Raw genomic sequence first — 12641 nt, 5'->3', positions numbered from 1 at the left:
TTTTCTGAATGTTGAGCTTTAAGCCAACTTTTTCGCTCTTCTCTTTCACTTTCATCAAGAGGCTTTTTAGTTCCTCTTCACTTTCTGCCATAAGGGTGGTGTCATCTGTATATCTGAGGTTATTGATATTTCTCCTGGCAATCTTGATTCCAGCTTATGCTTCTTCCAGCCCAGCGTTTCTCATGATGTACTCTGCATATAAGTTAAATAAGCAAGGTGACAATATACAGCCTTGACGTACTCCTTTCCCTATTTGGAACCAGTCTGTTGTTCCATGTCCAATTCTAGCTGTTGCTTCCTGACCTGCATATAGGTTTCTCAAGAGGCAGGTCAGGGGGCCTGGTATTCCCATCTCTTTCAGAATTTTCCACAGTTTCTTGTGATCCACACAGTCAAAGGCTTTGGCATAGTCAATAAAGCAGAAATAGATGTTTTTCTGGAACTCTTTTGCTTTTTCCATGATCCAGTGGATGTTGGCAATTTGATCTCTGGTTCCTCTGCCTTTTCTAAAACCAGCTTGAACATCAGGAAGTTCATGGTTCATGTACTGCTGAAGCCTGGTTTGGAGAATTTTGAGCGTTACTTCACTAGTGTGTGAGATGAGTGCAATTGTGCAGTAGTTAGAGCATTCTTTGGCATTGCCTTTCTTTGGGATTGGAATGAAAACTCAGATTTTCCAGTCCTGTGGCCACTGCTCAGTTTTCCAAATTTGTTGGCATATTGAGTGCAGCACTTTCACAGCATCATCTTTCAGGATTTGAAATAGCTCAACTGGAATTCCATCACCTCCACTAGCTTTGTTCATAGTGATGCTTCCTAAGGCCCACTTGACTTCACATTCCAGGATGTCTGGCTCTAGGTGAGTGATCACACCATCGTGATTATCTTGGTTGTGAAGATCTTTTGGGTACAGTTCTTCTGTATATTCTTGCCACCTCTTCTTAATATCTTCTGCTTCTGTTAGGCCCATACCATTTCTGTCCTTTATCAAGCCCATCTTTGCATGAAATGTTCCCTTGGTATCTCTAATTTTCTTGAAGAGATCTCAAGTCTTTCCCATTCTGTTGTTTTCCTCTGTTTCTTTGCATTGATCTCTGAGGAAGGCTTTCTTATCTCTCCTTGCTATTCTTTGGAACTCTGCATTCAGATGCTTATATCTTTCCTTTTCTCCTTTGCTTTTCACTTCTCTTCTAACAGCTATTTGTAAGGCCTCCTCAGGCAGACATTTTGCTTTTTTTGCATTTCTTTTCCATGGGGATGGTCTTGATCCCTGTCTCCTGTACAATGTCATGAACCTCTGTCCATAGTTCATCAGGCACTCTATCAGATCTAGTTCCTTAAATCTATTTCTCACTTCCACTGTATAATCATAAGGGATTTGATTTAGGTCAAAATCAAATGGTGCAGAGGGTGATTGCAGCCATGAAATTAAAAGACGCTTACTCCTTGGAAGGAAAATTATGACCAACCTAGATAGTATATTGAAAAGCAGAGATATTACTTTGTCAACAAAGGTCCATCTAGTCAAGGCTATGTTTTCCAGTGGTCATGTATGGATGTGAAAATTGGACTGTGAAGAAAGCTGAGCACCGAAGAATTGATACTTTTGAACTGTGGTGTTGGAGAAGACTCGAGAGTCCCTTGGACTGCAGGGAGGTCCAACCAGTCCATCCTAAAGGAGATCAGTGCTGGCTGTTCATTGGAAAGACTGATGCTGAAGCTGAAATCCAATACTTTGGCCACCTCATGCAAAGAGTTGACTCATTGGAAAAGACTTCGATGCTGGGAGGGATTGGGGGCAGGAGGAGAAGGGGACGACAGAGGATGAGATGGCTGGATGGCATCACCGACTCGATGGACATGAGTTTGAGTGAACTCCTGGAGTTGGTGATGAACAAGGAGGCCTGATGTGTTGTGATTCATGGGATCGCAAAGAGTCTGACAGGACTGAGTGACTGAACCTAACTGAACTGAAAAACTAGTTTAGGATATCTCTGGTGGAATGCAGCAATTTACGAAAGCTGTTAAAATATCTAAATACCCCAGCTTATCTGGATGCAAAAGCCATGTAAGTTTGCTCGCGGCTTTTTTTTTTTTTCTCTGATACTTAAATTTCCTTTATAAGTTTAGGAATATTCTTTCTCAGTCCTTACTACACATATAATTTGAACTCACTGATATTAAATCAGTCTGAAGATTCCCAGTGAAGGAAAGTTACACCGCTCAAAACTCCCCGCCACGTCCTCCCCACCATTCTATGCAAAACAAAGAACTCTCACAACAAAGGAAAAAAATTTTTACAGTACCTGGTGGCTCAGATGGTAAAGCGTCTGTCTACAATGCAGGAGACCCGGGTTCAGTCCCTGGGTTGGGAAGATCCTCTCCTGGAGAAGGAAATGGCAGTCCACTCCAGTACTATTGCCTGAAAAATCCCATGGACAGAGGAGCCTGGTAGGCTACAGTCCATGGGGTTGCAAAGAGTCGGACACAACTGAGCGACTTCACTTACTTAAGGTTGATTACGCCCAGCTCCCAGCTGGTCCCAACCTCTGCCCAATCTTCAGAATTCCTTGCCCCAGCCATTTAAGAGATAACAACTCTGAACAACCCTGGAGAAGAACAGGCCCCCTTAAGACAGTAGATTTCCACATATATGCCTGTATAATGGAGAAGGAAATGGCAACCTACTCCAGTGTTCTTGCCTGGAAAATCCCATGGACAGAGGAACCGGGTAGGCTGCAGTCCGTGGGGTCTCGAAGAGTCGGACATGACTGAGCGTCTTCACTTTCACTCTTCACTTTCATGCATTGGAGAAGGAAATGGCAACCCACTCCAGTGTTCTTGCCTGGAGAATCCCTGGAATGGAGGAGCCTGGCGGGCTGCCATCTATGGGGTTGCACAGAGTCGAACACGACTGAAGTGACTTAGCAGCAGCAGCAGCAGCCTGTAATATACTTACTCTTTTCTTGGGTTAGTGCAGTAGCTCACTAATCTGACTGATGCCCCTTCTTGCCTCATTAAAGGTGATCTATTCCTGTAAAGTGCTGGTCTCCTTTTTCCGAACCTCGTCTTCTCTAACTCCCTTACCCTACACCCAGGACCAAGAAACGGAACATTCCCAAGAAGATCCTCCGGAACAAAAAAATATCTAAATAATAAACATGCTAAGCCTAGCCAGCATGAACCAATTACAGAAGCCTGTCTGAATTGTGATTTTAACTAAAAGTTTACACCAAGTTACTGTATTATTTTTCTTAAGAAAGAAGGTATTTAAGGAAAGGAAATTTCTGAAATATGTAAATGGATGTCAGAAAGATCAAATTTGGCAAGGTGCGTGTTTGAGTTTACTATTGCTGCTATAACAAATGACCATAAACTTGGTGATGTGAAACAGCACACATTTATTATTTTACAGTTCTGGTGGTCAGAAATCCTAAATTCATGGGTCTGTCATTGGGGCTAAAGTCACAGGGTCACCGGGACTGTGTTCCTGCCTAAAAGCTCTAGAGGAGAATTTTTTCTTGTCTTTTCCAACTTCTAAAGGTTGCCCACATACCGTAGCTCACAGCCCCCTTTCATTTTCAAAGCCAGCAATGGCCAATTGACTCACATAGCATCACTCTGACAGTGACTCTTCTGCCTCCCTTTTCTGCATTTAAAATACTCTGTGATTATTACGTTGTTTGCACCTGAATAAGCTGGATTCTTTATTTTAAATTCAACCTATTAGCAATCTCAACTCCATTTTCAGACTCAATTTTCCTTTGCCCTGTAACTCAAGATTTGATCGCTGGCCCACCCACTCACCTCCCATTATGTGCCTGGTTCATAACAGGGGGTTGAGGACCCTGGACCTAACTTATTCACAGGTGTTTGAGGATTAGGATGTGGACATCTTTGGATGGGGTGCACTATTCTGACTTCTGTAATGCCTTCCAATTATTCAATGGCCCTGGCTCATGGACTTAAGTATCTAGGCTCTTCAACAGGTATGGCCTTAGAATGGAAGCGATGCCTCGGAGTGATATAGCTTAATAGCCCTGGCTCCTACTGATTCTTATAACTAACAAAAAACCTTTGTAAAATGAGTGCTTTGTGGTATTGAACTCTACCTTCTCCAGAATCTTATATATTGACTTCCCCCCACTGCCATTTTGGAGAAGTCTCTCAGAGCTATCTGAGATGCTGCCTCCCCGGCTGCAGTCCTCATTTTGTCCCCAGTAAAACTTAACTTGCCACTCTCAAGTGGTACATCTTTTTTAGTCAACAGTTATTGCGACCACGAAGGGACCCAGAGTGGACTTCCTTCCTTCAACTGGACTCCACGAGGAACCAGAGCTTTGGTACCAGCAGCGGCCCCTTGTGCCCATTCTTGGGGAGTGCAGACGAATTTGGAGTGTGACTCCTGCCTGGTGAAGTTGTGGTTTGGTTTGGTTTGAGTGTGCAGACATCTGGTACATACTGCTTGAGCTAATATGGGAATTGCTCATTCTAAGGTTCCACACTCCACCTGGGAACCCCTTGGAAAAACAGATTTTTTTTTTCGACTGGTCAATCTATAGCTGTGACAAGAAAAATGGCCTAAAATATTAGATATTTATTGACAATAGGATAGGAAAATGGACTAAAGTTCCCTTATGTCTAGGACTTCCTTCTGTAATTAACAGCCTGGGGCTGATCAAACTAAGACCCTCACTTCCCTAGAGGGACAATCCCTGCTGGGACCAATCTGCTCTTGTTATAAGGACCAACTTGAGCACTGTCTGGTCTAAATTCTGGCTATAAAACTATGATCAGAGAAAAATATTATTTTTGACAATGTGGTCACAATATTCTTTAGACTCCAGAGAAAGCTTGAAGAAAAAAATTATCTTTTTAAGAATTCTTGCCCTGAGGAAATAATTCCGCCTGGAATGCGGAAGACCCAGGTTTGATCCCTGGGTCGGGAAGATCCCCTAGAGAAGGAAATGGCAACCCGCTCCAGTACTCTTGCCTGGAGAATCCCATGGAGGGAGGAGCTGGTAGGCTACAGCCCATGGGGTTGCAAAGAGTCGGACACAACTGAGCAACTTCACTTTCACTTTCACTTACTAAGTAGTCCTCCAGTAATAATTTGGCTTTTCACATGGATTTGCCTATAGAAACATAATGCTCTAAGTAGTGAACAAAAGTATTTGGTCAATTTGGCAATTATTATTATCCTCATAGATTAACAAATTTATACTGGCTTTTTAACATATGAATTTCTGTGTGTTTGGTTAATGTGTGTCCACACCTAAGAGATGGTCTAGACTTGGTAGAATGGCAGCTCAGGTTTCTGAATCTGTGAGAATAAAAGCCAGATTGTAAAACTCTGAAGAAATCCATCTGTCTCAGTAATCTTCCCAAATGATTGAAATCTGACTTTAATATATTTTTCAAACTCATACTCAGAATGGATCTCACAGTCTGGCTGTGGACTGAAAGGCTCTCCTAATTGCTCCCATCACATCCTTTACTCCTGGAACACTGGCTAATTTCCTTCAATGAATGAATCTTTTCATTCATTCTTTTTTCAAATTTGTGTGTTTTAATTAGACTCTTTTGATTGCTAATGTTCCTTTCAGAAATGTACAGTTCACTATACAAAGAAACATGAATTGACAATAGAACCATAACTAGAAAACTATGCAAGATTGAGGCATACTTCTTTTTTAATTATCTTTTTAAACTAGGTTTCATTTTAGACTTGCTTAAAAAGTTGAAATATAGGTGATTTACAATGTTATGTTAATTTCTGCCGTACAGCAGAGTGATTTAGTTATACATATACATCAGTTCAGTTCAGTTCAGTTCAGTCGCTCAGTCGTGTCCAACTCCTTGCGACCCCATGAATCGCAGCACGCCAGGCCTCCCTGTCCATCACCAACTCGCGGAGTTCACTCAGACTTGCGTCCATCGAGTCGGTGATGCCATCCAGCCATCTCGTCCTCTGTCGTCCCCTTCTCCTTCTGCCCCCAATCTCTCCCAGCATCAGTCTTTTCCAATGAGTCAACTCTTCGCATGAGGTGGCCAAAGTACTGGAGCTTCAGCTTTCGCATCATTCCCTCCAAAGAAATCCCAGGGCATACCTTCTTTTTTAAAAAATACTTTTCCATTATGGTTTATTATAGGATACTGAATATATTTCCCTCTGCTATACAGTAGGATCATGTTGTTTATCCACTCTATATGTAATAGCTTACATCTGCTAAACCCAACCTCCCACTATATCTTCCTCCCCAGCTCCATCCCCCTTGGCAACAAGTCTGTGTCTATGTCTGTGAATCTGTTTCATAGATAGGTTCTCTTGTGTGATTTTAGATTCCACATATAAGTGATATCACATGGTATTTGTCTTTCTCTGACTTACTTCACTTAACATGATAATCTCTAGTTGCAACCATGTTGCTGCAGATATTTTATTCTTTTTATGGCTGAGTAGTACTCTGTTGTAAATATGGATCACATCTTCTTTCTCCATTCATCTGTTGATGGACATTAAGGTTGTTTCCGCATCTTGGCTATTGTGAATACTGCTGCTATGAACATAGGAGTGCCTGTATCTTTTTATAGTTTTGTCTGGATATATGCCAAGGAGTGAGCTGGGTCATATGGTAATTCTATTTTCAGTTTTCTGAGGAACCTCTATACTGTTTTCCATCGTGGCTTCACCAACTTACATTCCCACCAACAGTGTAGGAGGGTTCCCTTTTCTTCACACCCACTCCAGCATATTTTATTTGCAGACATTTTAATGATGGCCATTCTGACTGGTGTGAGGTGGTACTTCATTGCAGTAGTTTCTCTAATAATTAGCAAACTTGAGCATCTTTTCATGGAGGCTTACTTCTTTCTTATGTTTTCTTGTTTCCAGCTAGCCTGTGTAGTTCCCTCCATTCTCTGTCTACTTCATAGTCTCTGCTCACTGTAGCTAATTTTTGTGCTCTTCATCTTTTCTTTACATCGTGAACTTTGAACTTAGCTTCCACTCTATTTCATGCACCTTTTTTATTCTGGTTTATTCATATACGTAGAGGTAACACAAAAAACATATTTTTCAGGGATTCCACACCATACAGCCAGGGGCAGTCCTGATTAGAATTACCATGACTGGCTAAGAGGATGATCCCTAACCTTGACTGTTTTAGAGTTTACCTGTGGCGGGGATGGGGATCGGGAAGTGAAGTGAAGTGAAGTTGCTCAGTGGTGTCCGACTCTTTGCGACTCCATGGACTGGAGCCTGTCAGGCTCCTCCATCCCTGGAATTTTCCAGGCAAGAGTGCTGGGGTGGATTGCCGTTTCCTTCTCCAGGGGACTTTCCCGACCCAGGAAACGAACCCAGGTCTCCCGCGTTGCGGGCAGATGCTTTACCGTGGGAGCCATCAAACATTGTATTTCTCAAGCTTCACTTCCAGACCAAAATATTTTGTAGAACTAATGTACATATACATGTATTTATATGACTGTATATGTATTTATAATACATATACAGTGTATATGTATTATGTATTATGTATGGAGAAGGCAGTGGCAACCCACTCCAGTACTCTTGCCTGGAAAATCCCATGGATGGAGGAGCCTGGTAGGTTGCAGTCCATGGGGTCACGAAGAGTCGGACACGACTGAGCATCTTCACTTTCACTTTTCCCTTTCCTGCACTGGAGAAGGAAATGGCAACCCACTCCAGTGTTCTTGCCTGGAGAATCCCAGGGACGGGGGATCCTGGTGGGCTGCCATCTATGGGGTCACACAGAGTCGGACACGACTGAAGTGACTTAGCAGTAGCAGATATGTATTTAAGTTTGAACAAGGAAAAACTGTGGAAGAATATGCACACAAAGTTATAATGGGATTAGTGAGACAGAACAAGGCTGCTGCTAAGATATGGATTCTTGGGCAAAAATTTTTGTGGGCTCTCTTTCTGTATTAACATTCTGAATAAAAAATGTACTCCACTGGAGACTGTAAAGTCAAAAACAAAAAGAACCGTAGAAACATTGTACTCTGGTTTGTACATCCGTTTTTCATAAGAATATAGGCTAATAATTCTGAATATGCTTTGCATGTATGCTGAGGTTGAACAAATAAGTAAATGGATAGTAGCTAATGGGAGCCAGATTTCTTACTATCAGATAAAGAAGTTACAGATAATCAACGGAGAACAGATAGACTGAACTCTATGGTAATGAATTAGAGTTAAAGATCAGAGAATTAACTCTGTTTAGCTCATTATATACACAAACAGATATAAAATAATCATAGATATGTTTGTACACAGGTGTTAGTATACATATATATGTTTCCTAGTTCTACCTGCTGAGAGAAGCTAGGAGCAGTGACGCCCCAATTGCAAGCAGGACACTCACACCAGATCTTAGTTTCCAAATACTGTTCTCCAATAAAAGGAACCCAGGATCCTTGGAGAAATAGCCAGTTATAAGGCTGGGCAGGGAAAATGCAAGATGATCCTAATTCATACTACCAGTAAGGAAGGAAGTGAGCAAAAATGAAAAAGAAGGAAGGAAATGTATCAAAAGGACACAGCAGTCAACTTGAAAAAGACCCCAGTAACCTAAGGTGGAAAGGCTGGAGCAATAGCAACAACAAAATAGTGTACTATTGTAGCCAAAAAAATAAAATAAATATACCCGAATCCATATTGATACAAATATATGTTTGAATAAATAAATGGGTAAAAAGAGATAAATCCTCCTTACTGAAGAATTCCAAACAATACATGCACATACTTCCCACTATTCATAAGATGGAACTTTCGGGGTTTATTTTGACCTCATGGAATATTTGGCAATATCTGCAGATGTTTTTGTTTGTCACAACTATGAGGTGGGTGCTAAGGGCATCTATTAGGTAGAGGCCAGGTATGTTGTTAAATATCCTGCAATGCTGTATGTGCAACAACGCTGAATTATCCATCCCAAAGTGCCAGTAGTGCCAAGTCTGAGAAACTTCTCTCTGTGATATATATGGTGAGACGGGTGTGTTATGATTATGAGGAGAAGGCAGTCAGGCTAAGAATGACAAAACTAAGACAGGGGAAAAAAACTGGTTCGTTGTGGAATTAACCCACCCTCAAAAAACTGCCTCCAGACTTCCTGTTATGTGGAAATAATGTCCCTTTATTGTTTAAACAACTTTCAGTTGCCATTTCTAATACCCACAGACAAGATCATCCTAACTGACAAGGAGAGAGAAGGAGGATTAGGACAAAATATGGTAAGCACATTCTATAAGCACAGAGTGTCCCAGGGCAAGAGGAAATGGCCAATCTTGTACTGACTCTCTGAAGTGTTATTTACTCTGGGAAGCTTTCCAAAGTAAGTTCTGTTGTTGAAATTCTCAGCTAGACACTTCCATCACATTATACCACACTGATTTTATTTGTTCTTCTCGGAAAATTGAATAAAAACTATTTGTGAGTTGAAATTAGGAAGCATAAATTATACTTTTTATATATTCTTTGAGGAAACAGCCTCAAAACTTTTCTTTAAGACTTTAAAATGCTGAAAAGGGGGGAAATAGCATGATCTCTTTAAATTTTCAACTTAGAGAAATGGTTGGAACTGAACTTTGTTATTATTCAGCTGCTAAGTCATGTCTGACTTTTTACAACCTCATGGACTGACTTCAGCATGCCAGGCTTCCCCGTCCTTCACTATCTCCTGGAGTTTGCTCAGACTTATGTCCATTGAGTTGCTGATGCCATCCAGTCATCTCATCCTCTGGAACTGAACTTGAAAAATGATTTTTGTGTTAATTATAAAACAATGGATAAATAGGGATAGGAAAAAATGGAGAAAGAAAAACATTACTGAATTTTACTTTTTTCTCTCTCTCTCTAATGTGATACAAGGGAGGAAATCATGGAATACAGAGCATAGTGAAAAACTTTAAATGATCTTATGGGAGCTATTTATTTAATAAGAGATGATTAAGGCAACACTGGGGGCAAGAGATTCAGGGATCCATGGCCAATAAGAGAAATGCCTTGTATAATTTGATCTAAAAGTTTTCCTTGTGATAAATCATAGTGGGAAAGAATATAAAATATATTTATATAAATAAATAAAAATATAAACAAATATTTTAAAAGAATATATATAGGTGTATGTATATAGGGCTTCCTTGGTGGCACAGACAGTAAAGAATCTACCTGCGATGCAAGAGACCCAAGTTTGATACCTGAGTCAGAAAGATCCCCTGGAGAAGGGAATGGCTATGAACACCAGTATTCTTGTCTGGAGAATGCCATGGACAGAGGAACCTGGTGGGCTACAATCCATGGGGGTGCAAAAAGTCAGACACAACCGAGTGACTAACACACACATATATATATATACATGTATTGTTTTTGTTCAGTAGAAATTAACACAATATTATAAAATACTTGAATTTGGTGAGTTCATACTCTAATGCTATCTCTCATTACACATTGTACATTTAATAATGATTAGAAACATTTTTAATATGAGCAGTCTTCTCAATGCACATTTTTTAATACAGAAATCCTCATTTAGTGCTTGCTTCAGCAACATATATACTAAAATTGGAATGATATAGAGATTAGCATGGCCCCTGTGCAAGGATAACATGAAAATTTGTGAATATTCACATTTTAAAAAAAAATCCCATTCAACTGCTGGGTCATCAATTCCTGATTTTCTATCTTGTGAAATCAAATTCAGCTACCCAAAACTATAGTTAATAATAATTACATGTATATATTTTACTTAATCCTATTGACATGCCTATTAAGTGGTAGTATTAGGCTCTTTTTATGGATAAGCAAATAGGCTGAAAAGTTAAACAACCAGCTCAGGTCTACAAATGTAGTATGGTGGAGCCAGAATGCAACACCAGTCTGCATGTCTGGAGTGGGTATGACTTCTGTATTATATAAATAGTGCCAAGAAGGGACAAACCAAGTACTTGTCAACACTGAACATATTAAGGACCAGCAAATATCACACTCCCACAGGCCCTCACACAGTACTGAACACTTTACTAAAGATTCCTCAATAAATACTTATGATTAATTTTTAAATGTCCTTGTTGAAACAGAACTATACTGTTCATGAATAGTGGGCAAAGCACTGAATAGAACAATAGACCCAGATGTTAACAAGAGCTCTTCTATTAACTATGTGGCCTTGGACAAATTACTTATTGGAGGCTCAGCTTTAGACTCAGAATAATGGTTCTTGATGGTCAGTTATCACGGTTGGTGAGCAGTAGCCGAGCCAAGATGCTATGGAATCTTCTATCTCTCCATTAGATTACTAAGAGGACCATAAGTACTGCTTTACGCAGGCAGTTTGGAAATAAGCTTCCAGCAAAACAAAAGCTGTTTCAGGAGGATCATGGAATTCCAGTGCATCTGAAGGGTAGGATAGCTGATGCCCTCCTATATAGAACCACCATGGTTCTTATAGTTGGTGAAACAGCAGATGCCATATATCAGCTGGCTGTGGTTTCATTTCCCAAAAAGCAGGACTGACTTCAGTTTATCTTCCCAGCAATCAGTTGGTTCAATTCCATTTAGCTCTGTGTGGACCAGTAAATCTGATACACAACTGAGTTCTTTGAGTCAGTATTTATTGACTTGTACTAACTGCCATCAATAAAGCAGTCTTTACCATGAAAAAAACAAGTCAGGATAACAATACCAGCTGGGCCTGCTTTCCAATGTTGGACAACATATGGAGGTGATCTTTGGAAAACATGATTTGTTGAACAAATGAAAGGCTTTACAGTCTCAAATTCTAAGCTCAAGAAGTCCATTTAACCTCTGCTATACTGACTGAATTGGTTATGGTGTAAACCTAGCTCAACAGCCCACCATAAGTCTGGCTGATAACTTCATCCTTTCATTGGATTCTACTTCTCTGAACCTATTCTTTGGCATTTATCATTTGATTTCATCTCTCTTTCACCCAAACCAATCAGTTTCCAAAGTAATTTTCTGGCACCAAAGAGAAGAAAGTATGCTGCCCAGAACACAGGGGCAAACTGTTCAAAAGACCACAGGAAACTTCTGCCCCTTCTTCTTACCCCAGTTGCATTAATCATATTTAAAATTTTTCTGTATGACATTTTGACATCTTAAATAATCTTTGTGGCTGGGAAGAGACTGCTCCATCAGGGCTAGCTAATTCTTAGGGAGTGCCAAGGATCCAACAAGATGTATGCCCTTGATATGTAAACTAATGAATCCAGAGCCATCATACCTTTGCTATCTGGCCCATATTCCTGTGCCTTAATCACCACAGGGTTAGGTGCCAGGCAATAAGGACCACCCCATCATAGGAACAGAATAAAGGGACAAAGTACAGCAATTCAATAAGTAATCCCACTAGGGAAACATAAGTAAAGAAAAAAGTATGGGATGGGACTTCCCTGGTGGTCCAGTGGCTAAGACTCTGAACTCCCAAAGCAGAAAGTCTAGGTTTGATCCCTGTTTAGGGAAGTAGATCTTACATAACATCACTAAGAGTTTGGATACTGCAACTAAAGATTCCACATGCTGCAACTGAAGATCTATAATACGTGCTGGAACTAAGACCCAGCACAGCCAAATAGGTAAATAAGTAAATATTATTTTT

General features: G+C 40.4%; 1 non-coding gene and 1 pseudogene across 1 annotated transcript; both read left to right on the top strand.

The window, feature by feature from the left end:
* Positions 1 to 10555: 10555 nt before the first annotated feature.
* LOC138445473 (U6 spliceosomal RNA) lies at positions 10556 to 10659 on the top strand. The gene has a single exon (XR_011258905.1). It is a non-coding gene; the product is annotated as a U6 spliceosomal RNA (small nuclear RNA).
* A 625-nt stretch (positions 10660 to 11284) lies between these two features.
* Positions 11285 to 11536, top strand: LOC138445090 (cytochrome c oxidase subunit 7A2, mitochondrial pseudogene; annotated as a pseudogene).
* Positions 11537 to 12641: the final 1105 nt, after the last annotated feature.

Source organism: Ovis canadensis, chromosome 8 (genome assembly GCF_042477335.2).
Source record: "Ovis canadensis isolate MfBH-ARS-UI-01 breed Bighorn chromosome 8, ARS-UI_OviCan_v2, whole genome shotgun sequence".
Lineage (NCBI taxonomy): Eukaryota > Metazoa > Chordata > Mammalia > Artiodactyla > Bovidae > Ovis > Ovis canadensis.
The sequence above is the reverse complement of the archived record's forward strand: the minus strand, read 5'-3'. Positions and strand labels throughout refer to the sequence as shown.